This window comes from Palaemon carinicauda, chromosome 14 (assembly GCF_036898095.1).
Source record: "Palaemon carinicauda isolate YSFRI2023 chromosome 14, ASM3689809v2, whole genome shotgun sequence".
Lineage (NCBI taxonomy): Eukaryota > Metazoa > Arthropoda > Malacostraca > Decapoda > Palaemonidae > Palaemon > Palaemon carinicauda.
In genome coordinates, this window is record NC_090738.1 from 28857084 (window position 1) to 28870398 (window position 13315).

A 13315-nucleotide genomic window follows, 5' to 3' on the forward strand; every position below is an offset into this window, starting at 1 on the left:
GAAAATATGTAGTTCATACGAACAACTACATAGAATACAACCGTGATTATTTACATCCCGCTGGATTATCTGTTTGTCTGTCTGTACGTGTTTATTTCTCGTTGGATTATGTGTCTGTCTTTCTGTGCGTGTTTACTTCACGCTGGATTATCTGTCTGTCCGTCTGTCTGTGCGTGTTTACTTCACGCTGGATTTTCTGTCTGTCTGTCTGTCAGTCTGTGTATGTTTATTTCACGCTAGATCATCTGTCTGTCTGTCTGTGCGTGTTTATTTCCCGCTGGATTATCTGTCTGTCTGTCTGTTTGCTTGTCAGTCATGGCCCTTGATACCACTCATCACCCGAGGGGAAATGATAAGGACCATCACTACACAGCGTGTAATGACAGAGAGCTTAAGTTTTTGGCCGGGTTTAATTAGCATCATTATTATTAGGCCCCCTGACCCCACACCACCCCCCTTCCTCAACTTCTATTTTACGACCGCGGCCGTGGCATGCTGGCTTTCCTCACCTGCCAATTTGTGTTGTTAGTTATCTTTTTAATGTTCTCTTGGATGCACTTTTATCCAGTTGCTTAATAGCCGTTATTTCTGCGACGGAGACTCTATGATTAATCTCCTAATGGCAGAGGTCACGTCAGATCGATATTCCCAATTGTAGCCTTTGGTCTGTGGACCTAAAGATTTGCCATTTGGTTCAGAGGAAATGCTTTATTTCAAGGTTCGGTTTCACTCAAGGAAAAAAAAAAGTATTTCTAATTGTAACCCATGGTCATGGCATGAATTTTTCAATGTTTCTAAAAATGTGTTTTATGGCAAAGCGAGTTTTAATATATAATCCAATTTATCTACTTTGCTTTGAATACATTTTAGTCATGTTTCACGGTAAAATGGACAATAGCTTTGGAGGAAAGTGAAAGCAGCACTTATAATCAACTGTTTGTTGTAAATTGTTGGAAATGGCGTTTTTATAACGCAAAATTTTACTCTTTAGCAGACCGTCGGAGGGAAAAAGATGCAGAACGGATTACAGGTGACTGTTGAAGTCCCATGGTGAGAACTATTCAGTTCGTTTATAGGGCTCTAAAAAAAATATCATTTTTTTCTATATGCCCCTTAACGGGTTCTAATATAAATAAAAGTTGTCTGTTTATTCAATTTAAATTATATCTAATAAACATGTAGAATTAGCTAAAGCCATCATATTTTAAAATAAAGAGAATGCGTAAAAATTCATCTAAAGCGAAGAATTGATAATTATTGATCACTTTTTTACAATTTTGGCCTCGATCAATCGATCTTCAGTTATCATACTGAAAATTAGACCAACCAAATAATATTTTAAACTATCCCGGACTGATTTTGAATGAAATTGTTTGCCATTTAACACACTATTTCTGATATTAAATTGTTCTTTGTGCAAAATATAACCAAGGACAGAGCAGGGCTAAAGTGCCACAGAGTTGACTTGCTATTCAACCATCTACTGCCAAAGGTTAGACTAGTTCTTAATCTTCTTCAAAGCATCAGGTACATTATAATAAGTAAGTTATTTCAAAAGTACAGCTGGTAATCAGGTAAAGACGATGAAGCATCTATACAATATACATAGAAATAGGAATTGGATGCATTGCAAGTCTAATTCAACGATAACTTTAAAATAAATCGAACGTGCTAGGTTAAAAATTACCGCTGAATTAGATTTGCAATATCTCAAATTCCTATTCCTGTGTATGCTAATTATAAATGCTTCATCGTCATCTCATTAGCAACTGTATTTATCTTGTTCATTATAGTGCCCCTGATGCTTAAAAGAAGATTAAGAATCAGTCTAACATTTGGCAGTAATTGATTATTAGTATTATCATTATTAATTGCCAAGCTACAACCCTGGTTGGAAAAGCAGGATGCTATAAGCCCAGGGGCTCCAACAGGGAAAATAGCCCAGTGAGGAAAGGAAACAAGGAAAAATTAAAATATTTAAGAACAGTAACATTAAAATAAATATTTCCTATATAAACTATGAAAACTTTAACAAAATAAGAGGAAGAGAAATAAGATAGAAGTGTGCCCGAGTGTACCCTCAAGCAAGAGAACTCTAACCCAAGACAGTGGAAGACCATGGTACAGAGGCTATGGCATTACCTAAGGTTTGATTTTGGTTGCATAACAAGTCAAGACCTGTGGGACTTGAACTTTGTTCTGTCCTTAGTTATATTTTGCACAAAGAACAATTTAATGTGAGATATCGTGTGTTAAATGTCAAATGATTTCATACGGAATTAAATTGGGATAGATTAAACTATTATTTGGTTAGTTTGATTTCCACGATCTGTATATTTTTTGCTAAGGCCAAAGTTTCGTAAACGTTTCTCTGAATAATTATCAATTCTTCACTTAAGATGAACTTTTATGCATTCTCTTTATTATATATGCACTTCGTAAATAAATAAACAAATATATGGTATACATAAATAATCTATTTATGTATAGCAGATAAACAAGTAAATGGATGAATAAACATATTGACTAAAAGCCTAATAAATGTATGTACTAATTGATACATTAATTATTTTAATTGAATTTTTCCTCGATTAATAGCTTACCTAAAATCAATCAAGTTAGGACATCAGAAAATATGCGAAAAAATATTGGACTGTATTCAAAATAAATTTGAGAAACAAAATAAATGCACAGAATCCTCAAGCAAAACATGATTTTATTTTTATCATGATTAGGAAGAGCAAATCTCAAATTTAAAATGTAAACACCAACCTTCTAAAATCGTTCCATAAAACGGCAGATAAGCCCCAGTTTTCAGCGGCTGAGTTTGATAAGGTTCTAGAAGGCAAGCAACATTATCTCGGGTTATAGACGTAAGTTAATACAGGTTATTCCATTAACTTTTACGACCAAGCAAATATGCCATGTAAGGCAGATTACAAGCACTTCCCAGGGTCGTAATGCCCCGAGTTAGTGCTTGCTTTCACTTCAGCGGAGGTATACGGTAGTTAACGATTTGTCGGAGTTAAGTTGAAGGTCGAGGAGAGCAAATGTGAAGCTGTACATCGAAATTTCTAAGAAGAGGGTTTGCTTGCTTCAGATTAAACAGGCCTTAGGCTAACATGGGCCATTGTCCAGAGGAAGCGTTTAAGTGCAGTAAGGTGGAATAGAATGGATGGCCTCATGTAGACATCTGGACTTGGCTAAACCAACCAAAACGATTTCGTAGAGAAAAACATTGATAACATATATGATGATATGGGAGGGTCAAGAATGCTTATACTTATTATTCTTAACGATAAACCTTATTCCCTTCGATGAATTGGATTCAAACAGTGCTAAAATCATGGTTTTCAGCACATGTTTTGGAATTAAGCTGACAACCTTATTCCCAATGCCCCTATCCCAACTTGGTTCCAATCCACCACAGATGACTTACAACCAGGTACATAGTTCGTTGTATAGGTAAACAGAAGCTCAAATAATCTTTCAAAATATAAAACTCAGTATTTTCGTTTTTATTTTACTTGCAAATTGATTTTTTCTTTTTTCAGAAAAACGTGTATAACATAAAATTCTAACCTTTATAACTAATAGTCACTACAGCCAATGTTTTCATCCTTTATGACTAAATTAATATTGATATTCTAATCAAGAAAGTCTTAAGTAACTAAAACATGCACTATCATTATTAGTAAAATGTACCTCCATTATATTTGATAGTGCAATATATGACAGTTAATATATATATATATATATATATATATATATATATATATATATGTGTGTGTGTGTGTGTGTGTGTATATATATTAAAAATAAGCCCTATATTTTTGATACATTAGTGTCTGGATTCTCTTAACGACCTCAGGATGAGAGCCCCAGGCGAAATCACACAAAGACAATAGCTTCTAACTGGCCGGGAATCGAACCTTGGTCCAGGAAACTTTTATGAACACTTACATATCAATGTCACTGTTTATAAGTTTCCTGGACCAGGGTTCGATTCCCTGGCGGTCAGAAGCTATTGTCTTTGTGTGATTTCGCCTGGGGCTTTCATCCCGAGGTCGTTAAGAGAATCCAGACATTAATGTATCGAAAATATCTGGCTTATTTGAATATGAAAAACACGTCTAAATTCGCATAATTTATCATATATATATATATATATATATATATATATATATATATATATATATATATATATATTTATCATATATATATATATAATTTATCATATATATATATATATATATATATATAATTTATCATATATATATATATATATATATATATATATATATATATATACCTTGTTGCGCTAACTCATTTCATAGTTGACATTGATTGTCAGAGTATGTTCACTGCCTGCAGAGTTGAGCCGTCAAATACACCAGATGCATTACGGAACAACCGGAGGAGGAAGACTTCCTACTGTAGACAACAGGATCCCGTATAACTTCCTTCTCCTTGGAAGGCGTTTAGTAGCGGCTAACCTGTAAGAGGGGCGTTCTTTGACGTTTCGGACTTTTTGTGAAAAACATGGAAGGTTATGACGGTGTTATGAGTCGTGCTTGATCGTAAATAATGAGGCCTCCAGCAGGGCCGGATCCTAATCAAGTCTCCAGATTGGCCCCCCAATCCCTCTTTAATTACCAGCGGCGCACAGTTTTTAAGAGGCTTTCGCAGCAGGGACGCCCCATGAGTTATGGTCAAATATGAATGGAACCTTCTGTGAACAGCTGTTGGATAAAGAGGGAGAGGAAAAAAACTTGCTGCTTAGGTCTTTTGGTGCCAACAGGCCGCGTGTAGCCTTCGTTACATACTCGTTTCTTGGTCGAAATGGCTAATGAATCATACGTAAGGGCTCCCATACCCTAAGCATCGATTACGGTAATAGGGAAGGGTAATAAAAATCAGCGTGATCTTCGGCTATCTCACAAATGTGGCATTCCCCAGGGAGATAATTACGCCATAAAATACACAAACCTCAACGGCGGGAGTGATCAAATCTGCGGCCAAGGATGGATATTGCGGTCAACGGGTAATGATACCGTGGCTAAGTCATTGAAGAGTATGCCTGTGTTGGAGACTTGGAGGGGCTTTTTGAAGCTGGAAGCGGAGGTAAAGGAAGGCTTGCTACGGGGTCTTCACGCCGAGAATTATCCATCCAATAAAGCCAGGCTCTCCAAGGGCTACCAATCAGCAGTAGTCGCAACATCAACCTCAGTAGCAGTTGTACTACCTGCAGCAACAGCCATTCAAGAGTTTCTTCTTACCCACCAGTGACTTAAATTAAGGCAGCCACGATTCGATATATTTTTTCCTTAAAAACATATTTAGATAAATAATAAAATTTCAATTGTAAATAGTCTAAGTAAAATAAAAAAAAATATTTATGCAAATATACTATGATGTAGATGTTATGAATTGTAAGATTGTAAATATGAATTTCATAATAAAAGATAAAAAAAAAAAGGCAAGGCAGCATGAGCTCTTGCATCAAGTGTTGCAAGGTATGGAAGGGAGAAGGATGACTGGTAGATCCTCCGGACCTTGACCAATCCAATATACAACCAAACACAATATATGTTTTAACGTTATAATCGAGTGCAAATGAAATCTTTGAAGGGTTTACTAATCCTCGATTATGGTAGTTTGGTGTGAAATCCAAGAGGAGAGACTGCATAAGCTCTCTCTCTCTCTCTCTCTCTCTCTCTCTCTCTCTCTCTCTCTCTCTCTCTCTCTCTCTCTCTCTCCAGTTATTTAAAACAACGTTTGGACTGAAGTAACACTTTTGTACATCAGGGAGCTTCACATATTTTACACTAAGAAAGAAATGGTCAATAAATGTCGCCAGACTATTGAATTATATTGAACTGAAGCCTTTTTGGCGTTACCTCTAAACATCATCTTTTATTCATGTCTTTCATAATATATGTTTGCAAAAGGAATGTTTGAAAACCTGATGTCATTAAATGAACGAGAAATCCATACTATTTACAAACGGTTACACCAAAAGGACTCTACACATATGAAACAAACATTTTAACCATGCGCATGTAAACGTTTTGCTAATAGGAATATTTTGCATCTATTTACTATGAAGACACTTTGTAAACTTTTTCCACCTTATTAACGGAGACCAAAAACTGCATTAACTTGATGCAAACTTGCCGACACATGAGAGCTTAGCAAACAACAAATGAAAGAATAGGAGATTATTGTATGTGTGTTAATCGTGAGATTCTACAGAATATAAAGCTTTGGGAGTTGTGTGTGACGAAGTATTGCGAAAACGTTACAAATAAACATGACTAAACATCGAAGCGTTATTTTCTTACAATTATGAGTATGTTTTAACAAAATAACATCATTAGTTGCACTCTTTGTATTCATGATATTCATGAATGCTTCTCGCAACGCCATACTAAGAAAGCTAAGAATCTCATCATTCTACAAAGTAAGAACAGCAAAGTAGGCCTACCTGATGAAATTTTGTGAAGTCATAAGAGTGGGAAACATGTTTCCAAAAATTCACTGCCTTAAGTAGCATAATATTTACACATATTCAATCATAGCTTCAACTAACAGTTATTCTAATTCGTTGTGAAAGTAGCAGTAGTCCTACTTACGAAGGACTCCTTCAAATACTGTGCTTTGGAAAATAAGATTAAAACCTAGACTATAGGAATGTTTTCATGGTAAGATCTAAACGTATTCAAACATCCGCAATATCTTTAAAAACGATTGGGGATAAGTACTGAAAAATGATTGCGAGTCAGAATATCACTAGTTGCAGTAACATTCCCTTGTAAAAATGACATAATAGTTAATAGTTGTTGGATTATTTCACATAGCAAACGATTATTATCTGTATGTTGAATGAACACGCATATTTACCTTTATATATATATATATATATATATATATATATATATATATATATATATAATTTCTTTAAGAATGAACAAACTAGCGGATATACAGGTGTATATACACCAACAAATGTAGTCGTTTCTAGCTCACTGTAGGGCAAAGGCGTCAGACATGTCCTTATTCATGTCAGCGGTTTGGCTATATTCCATCACCATGCTAGTAGCCACTGCGCATTAGTTGGGAGACTTGTCTGATCGCTTACAGCAAACCAACTTAATATGGGACAGCTTTGCGATACAAAATCCCCACTCACAAAGGAATAGGTTTGTTTTATATATATATATATATATATATATATATATATATATATATATATATATGTGTGTGTGTGTGTGTGTGTGTGTGTAATACAGGTATAAGCTCATTAGCAAATAGCTATTTATTAAACATCAATACTGAGGGAGGAGGAGAATGGTATTAAGACCGAGAGTAAGAGGAAGAAGAGATGGAGAAGAAAGGTGAACACGAAGGAAGACGAAGAAGTAGAAGAAGAAAGAAGTCCCTACTTCATTGGCAACATCATGAGTTACATCTTTAATGGTGGGAGAAGGTGTGTAATTTCTGCCCGTTTAGCCACGTCTGCTAAGGCCATCGCATCGAGCCAGGGTGTTGGAAGGAGGCCTAATGACTATCTTTAGTATCTTTTACTACCACCCAAAATAATGCATCTTCCTCGCCGAGGAATGATAATATAAGATGAACAGTCTATCTTCACTACTTAGGGATGGTGCGTGGGGGCTTGCTTATGCGTATGTGTGTAGGACGCCATAACTAACCAGGTAAATACGTATTACTTCTACCGAGCGCCATCATTAGACCGATGGCTGATCCAAAAATATATCGGGCAAATAAGGCTTTAGGATGTAAGGCAACAGATCCCACAGCAGGATAACAAGAGACATGGTCTGCATCTGAATGCAGCACCAGGGCCATAGAAAAACACGTTAGCGTCGGTTTTCACACCTCCCGATGTCCGGCCAGTAACTAATGCCCCAACGGCCGCAAGCCATGAACATGATTACGGTTTTTACCAGCAAATGAGGCTCTACAACAAAGCATGAAAAGGCAATGGTCCAAGATCAATGCTAATACCACCGCTAATGCTGGGTAAAAGGGATAAAAAAGAAGTTAATGCCCCACAATAACTGTCTTTCGTTCATCTATTTTTTAGCTTCACTGTACAACGCTAGCAAGAACTACATAATTGCATTCCGAACTCTTTTCTGTCTCGTTAATCGTCAGATTTCGCCACAGCATAAGAAGCTTTTATTTTGTAATGTGACCAGAGTCCCACTTTTTCAACGTCTGTCCCACCTTTTAGAAAGTTAGCAAAATATCCCGCTTTTAGTTTGTTTTTAAACTTTCGAGTTTTCCCGCTTTGATCACGTTTGTGCCACTTTTTTGTACTACGAAATCAAAATCTCCCCATTTAAGTGGAACAGTACTGATATTTTGTTTAATTTTGCCATTTCACTATCTGATAACTTCTATTGTCTTCTCCGACTACTACGATACCCAATGAAGTGAATTAAAGGAATATTATAGACTGAAAAGTGCATAAAGTGCAACCTTTTGCAGTTGATGATATCGGCAGAATAAAGGGCCGAGAAAGTCTCCGAAGGTACGATGGTAGTATGATATATATATATATATATATATATATATATATATATATATATATATATATATATATATATATATATATATACGCGATGTCCCCCTTTTACAGAAAAGAAATTCTGGTCACATTATTAATTTCCTTTGAATAATACAGATAACATGACACAGTATATTAAGTATTTACTCCTTGAAATCGAATCGAAAATTATATTAATTTTTTAAATACTATCTAAGGAAACCGTAGATTTTAGGTAAGGAAACTGGAAACTACTGTAATGCCATCCAAGGACCAGCCCTCTAATCTAACTTGGAAACCGTATTACTTCTAAAACTTTGAATAAACTACGTACTTGGGTTAGACCTATTATCTCTACCTTCATCAGAATCGTAAGTTCTAAATGTACCATCGGGATCGACCGCTTCTATAAAATAAGATAAAAAACTAGGCTGAACATTAAACTGTAATTTGTTTTGAACAGCTGCTGGGTTATCTTGCCCTTTCAAGAAACCAATCTCGACTAGGACATCGAACCAAGTCTGAACGTATTATTAGCGGATAATAAATTCATAATTACATGAATACATACATACAAAAATGGATACACTATACTGTATATATATATATATATATATATATATATATATATATATATATATATATCTTGGTAACTCTGATTTTTAAGATATTGGGATACGATCTTAGACTGTTTATCGAAGAGTCGTGTTATAAAAAAAAAAAAAAAAAAAAAAAAAAAACCTACTTCACGCAAAATAATATCATGGGTCATTATTAACAAGTACAAAAAATGAAATAAAGACGGTTATAAGTACAACAAAAATGAATAAAAAATGGACAAGATAACATTTGGAGAACATACCTCTGTCAATGCAACACTCATCCATCAATCGTCTGTTGGTCAGCGGGATCTGTAAGCGTCCTACAGGCCGTTACGGGCAGCCGATACGAGCCTCCAAGCTATAAAGCAAAACAGTATTATAAAATCTACCATTCTTTCAGTGATACAATCATATATAATATTTTACATCTTTTCGTTAATTACTATCACGTCAATTCTGAATCACCATGTTTTTTGTCTCACAATTCCCCAACATTTCAAGTTACAAAGCTAGGTCTATTGTTTATTCCCGCAAAAAGGTAATTAAGTTTTGCAAAAGCTTCCTTATCTGCATTCTCTGATGAGCATTGTGGGAAAAGTAATATTAATTTGTTTTAACCACCAACTAGAATATCTTTCAAGAAAAAACTGTAATATTTGTGTCCGGTTAATAACGTTCTTTAAACAATATAAACACTTGATCATGGTTTTAAACCAAGTTATCAGAACCGGTCGTCCAAAATATCCAAGAGAATTGCTACAGATTGTGCAGTCGACACATCGCGTTGACACGAAAATAGTTACAGATGGTTTCAAACTATTGGTACCTAGATATATGTCTACTGTTTAAATTTGAGGCCCCGAGATTATGCAACAAGTTCCCACGACACATCCGAATGATTGAAGATATTAAGGCTTTCAAGAGAAAACTAAAGAGTTTCTTAACCAGTGAGTGCTTCGATTGAGACAGTAAATGAGCAATACGTGATGTGAAATGTTGAATGCTTTCGAACGAACACGATAAAACGACTGTGGAGGTCGTGTAGAGAGTAGGGTTCCCCTGCTGTACAGGACCGGAAAAACAGCCCTTACAGTAAAAAAAATTAAGTAAAGTAAACTACGTACCTGAAGCCTTGTAATCTTTCATTGGACATGTTGTTACTTACTAGTCGTTAGTAATTGCATACCAATAATGTTAGGAAGTCAAATAAATTTGTTCTAATGTGAAATTTTGGTACCACTTCGCAAACAAAGTCAAAGTGGACTAATTTTTAAACGAATATACCTCCTCCAAGTACATGGTTGCATTTTACTATATGAAATTGAAATATATCTTTTTTTTTCAACATCACCTGATTTCTCTGTTAATCCCATACATAATAAACTCGTTCTATTACAAAAATTGGAGAGGGCAAGTAATTAGTGTATGCGGAGTTTATCCTAATTACCAACACCTGACGCTAACGCCGAATATTTTTGTTTTTCAAATAAGACAAAGAATTAAATCCTTAACAGAGTATATTCGAAAACCATTCCAAAGTATATCAGAATAAATGTAAAAATGTGTATTAAATCAAAAGCTAGTCAGCAAATATCTGATGGTCTACGAAATAGCGGTATGCCTAGGCCTATAGGTGTTTTTAATACCCGTGACATTTAGCATGCTGGTGGTAATAATATCATGTATCGTATATGCAATACATCCATATCAGCTGTTCAAAATGTATTTTATCCTTCTAAATTTTTAACGTTCGCTTACTGTAACGGCTACGCGGGCTACCAGCACAGGAGGCCGTGTTCCAACTTCTACTTACAGTAGGGCATTCATACCGAACCGACCCATTTTAACGGTTAACATGCATCTTATACATTCGTTAGGTTCAATGATATAGAAAGTTCAAAATCTTTTAAATAGTTTATAGCAATAACTACAAAAGTTTAATAGGATGAAATATAATAGTGTTGAAACTCAAATTTAATTCAGGCATTCTCAAACAAGGGTAGTTTCCCCGGAGCCTTTGTATATCAGCGGCCACTTCTTTCCGTGTGGATTAAAAATGGACATCAACTAACCTAAACTTTCCCCCTAACCTAACCTACAAGCCATGTCCTTACCTACTTTCCTAACGGGGGGGGGGGGGGTAACGAACACCCTTACACTACTGTATTCTTTATAGGCCATCAACTTACATAGGCCTACACTATACCTTGATATCATTGGTGAATCTTCAAAAATCCATGACTTCAATTCTGCTTCCTATCATTGTCCAGTAATGACGAATATATTGTCAGCCAGATATTTTGTAGGATGATATAGCTCCAATTCTAAAGAATTCTTTGTAAACATTGGAGATTGAAAATTACACGTCTGCACTTAATGATGATCGGAGGGAAACTGAGGATCCACGTTGACTTTGCTCTTAACTTTTATAAGGAAGATCACCACTCACTACGTGGAAGTCATAGACCTACCGGGCAACTGCATATATATATATATATATATATATATATATATATATATATATATATATATATATATATATATATATATATATATATATATATGCTTATTTGTGTGTTTCGTATCTTGCTTATTGTTGATACGGTAGTTCTCGGAAATAACAGATACTGTCCTTGCTTTCAAATCTCTTTCATAACGGTTTTATTGGATTCACTACATTTTCTACTCCAACTTCAGCCTGCACCTGCAACAGTTTTGAGTTAACTTCTGATCAAGATAACTTTTGGAGAACATACCTCTGTCAGTGCAACACTCGTTTTTTATCAAGCAATCGTATGTCGGACGGCGGGATCTGTAAGTGTCCTACAGGCCGGTATAGCCAGCCGATACCAGCTTCCAAGCTATAAAGCAAATCAGTATTATGAAATCCATCATTCTTTCAGTGATACATTCATGTATGATATTTTTCACATTTTTCGTTAATCACTATGAAATCAATTCTTAATCACCATGGTTTTTTTTTTTTTTTTTTTTGTCGTACAATTCCCTAACATTTCAAGTTTTGAAGCTAGGTCTATTGCTTATTCTCGCATAAAGGTAATTAATTTTTGCAAAAACCTACTTATCTGCATTTTTTCTGATGGACATTGTAGGATAAATGCTATTGATTTGTTTTAACCACAAACTAGAATACCTTTCAAGAAACAGCTGTAATATTTGTATCAAGTTAAAAACGTTCTTTAAACAATATAAACAATAATCATGGTTTTAAACCAAGTTATCAGAACTGGTCGTCCAAAATATCTAAGAGAATTGCTACATATCGTGCAGCCAACAATCGTGTTGACACGAGAATAGTTAAAGATGGTTTCAAACAATTGGAACCTAAATATAAGTCTACTGTGGGCTCTAGACTAGAGCCTTTAAATATGCGGGCCCGAGACTAGACAATAAGCTCCCACGAGACATCCGAATGATTGAAGATATTAAAAGGAAACTAAAGAATTTCTTATTTTGCGAGTGTTTCCATTACGACGATTTAACAGTAAAAGAACAATAAGCGATGTTAAATGCTCCCGAATGAACATGAAAAAAAAAAAGATATATAGTGGAGGTCCTGTAGAGAGTAGGGTTCCCTGCTGTACAGGAAAAGCAGCCCTTAAAGTATAAAAAAAAAAGTAAGTAAAGTAAAGATTACGTACCTGAAACCATATAATCTTTCATTGAAAATATTGTTGCTAACTAGTCATTAGTAATTTCATACCAATAATGTTAGAAAGTCATAGTAATGTGTTTCAATGTGAAATTTTAGTACCACTTCGTAAGCAAAGTCAAAGTGGACTAATTTGTAAACGAAAATATCTCCTCCAAATACAAGGTTGTATATTTCTATATGAAATTGAAATACATCTTTTTTCATCCACATCACCAGATTCAGCTGTTAATCACACTCATAATATACTCGTTCTATTAAAAAAATTGGATTGGGAAAGTTATTAAAGAACGGTATGCCGAGTTTAACTTAATTACCAACATCTAACGCTAACGCCGAATATTTATGTTTTTTTCAAATAAAATAAGAAAAAAATAAAATCCATAAAAGTGTATTCGAGAACTTTATCGTTGTATATCAGAATAAAAATGAAATTGTGTATTAAATCAAAAGCTAGTCAGCAAA

At 34.9% G+C, this 13315-nt stretch overlaps 1 long non-coding RNA gene across 1 annotated transcript in view; it reads right to left on the reverse strand.

The window, feature by feature from the left end:
- LOC137653145 (uncharacterized) overlaps window positions 1-11493 on the reverse strand; it is a 54629-nt gene extending 43136 nt beyond the window's left edge. The window contains exons 1-2 of the long non-coding RNA XR_011046404.1: window positions 11384-11493; window positions 9438-9535 (exon numbers count right to left, since the gene is read on the reverse strand). This is a non-coding gene — a long non-coding RNA (uncharacterized lncRNA). The remainder of the gene's footprint in view (window positions 1-9437; window positions 9536-11383) is intronic.
- Between the last annotated feature and the right edge of the window lie 1822 nt (window positions 11494-13315).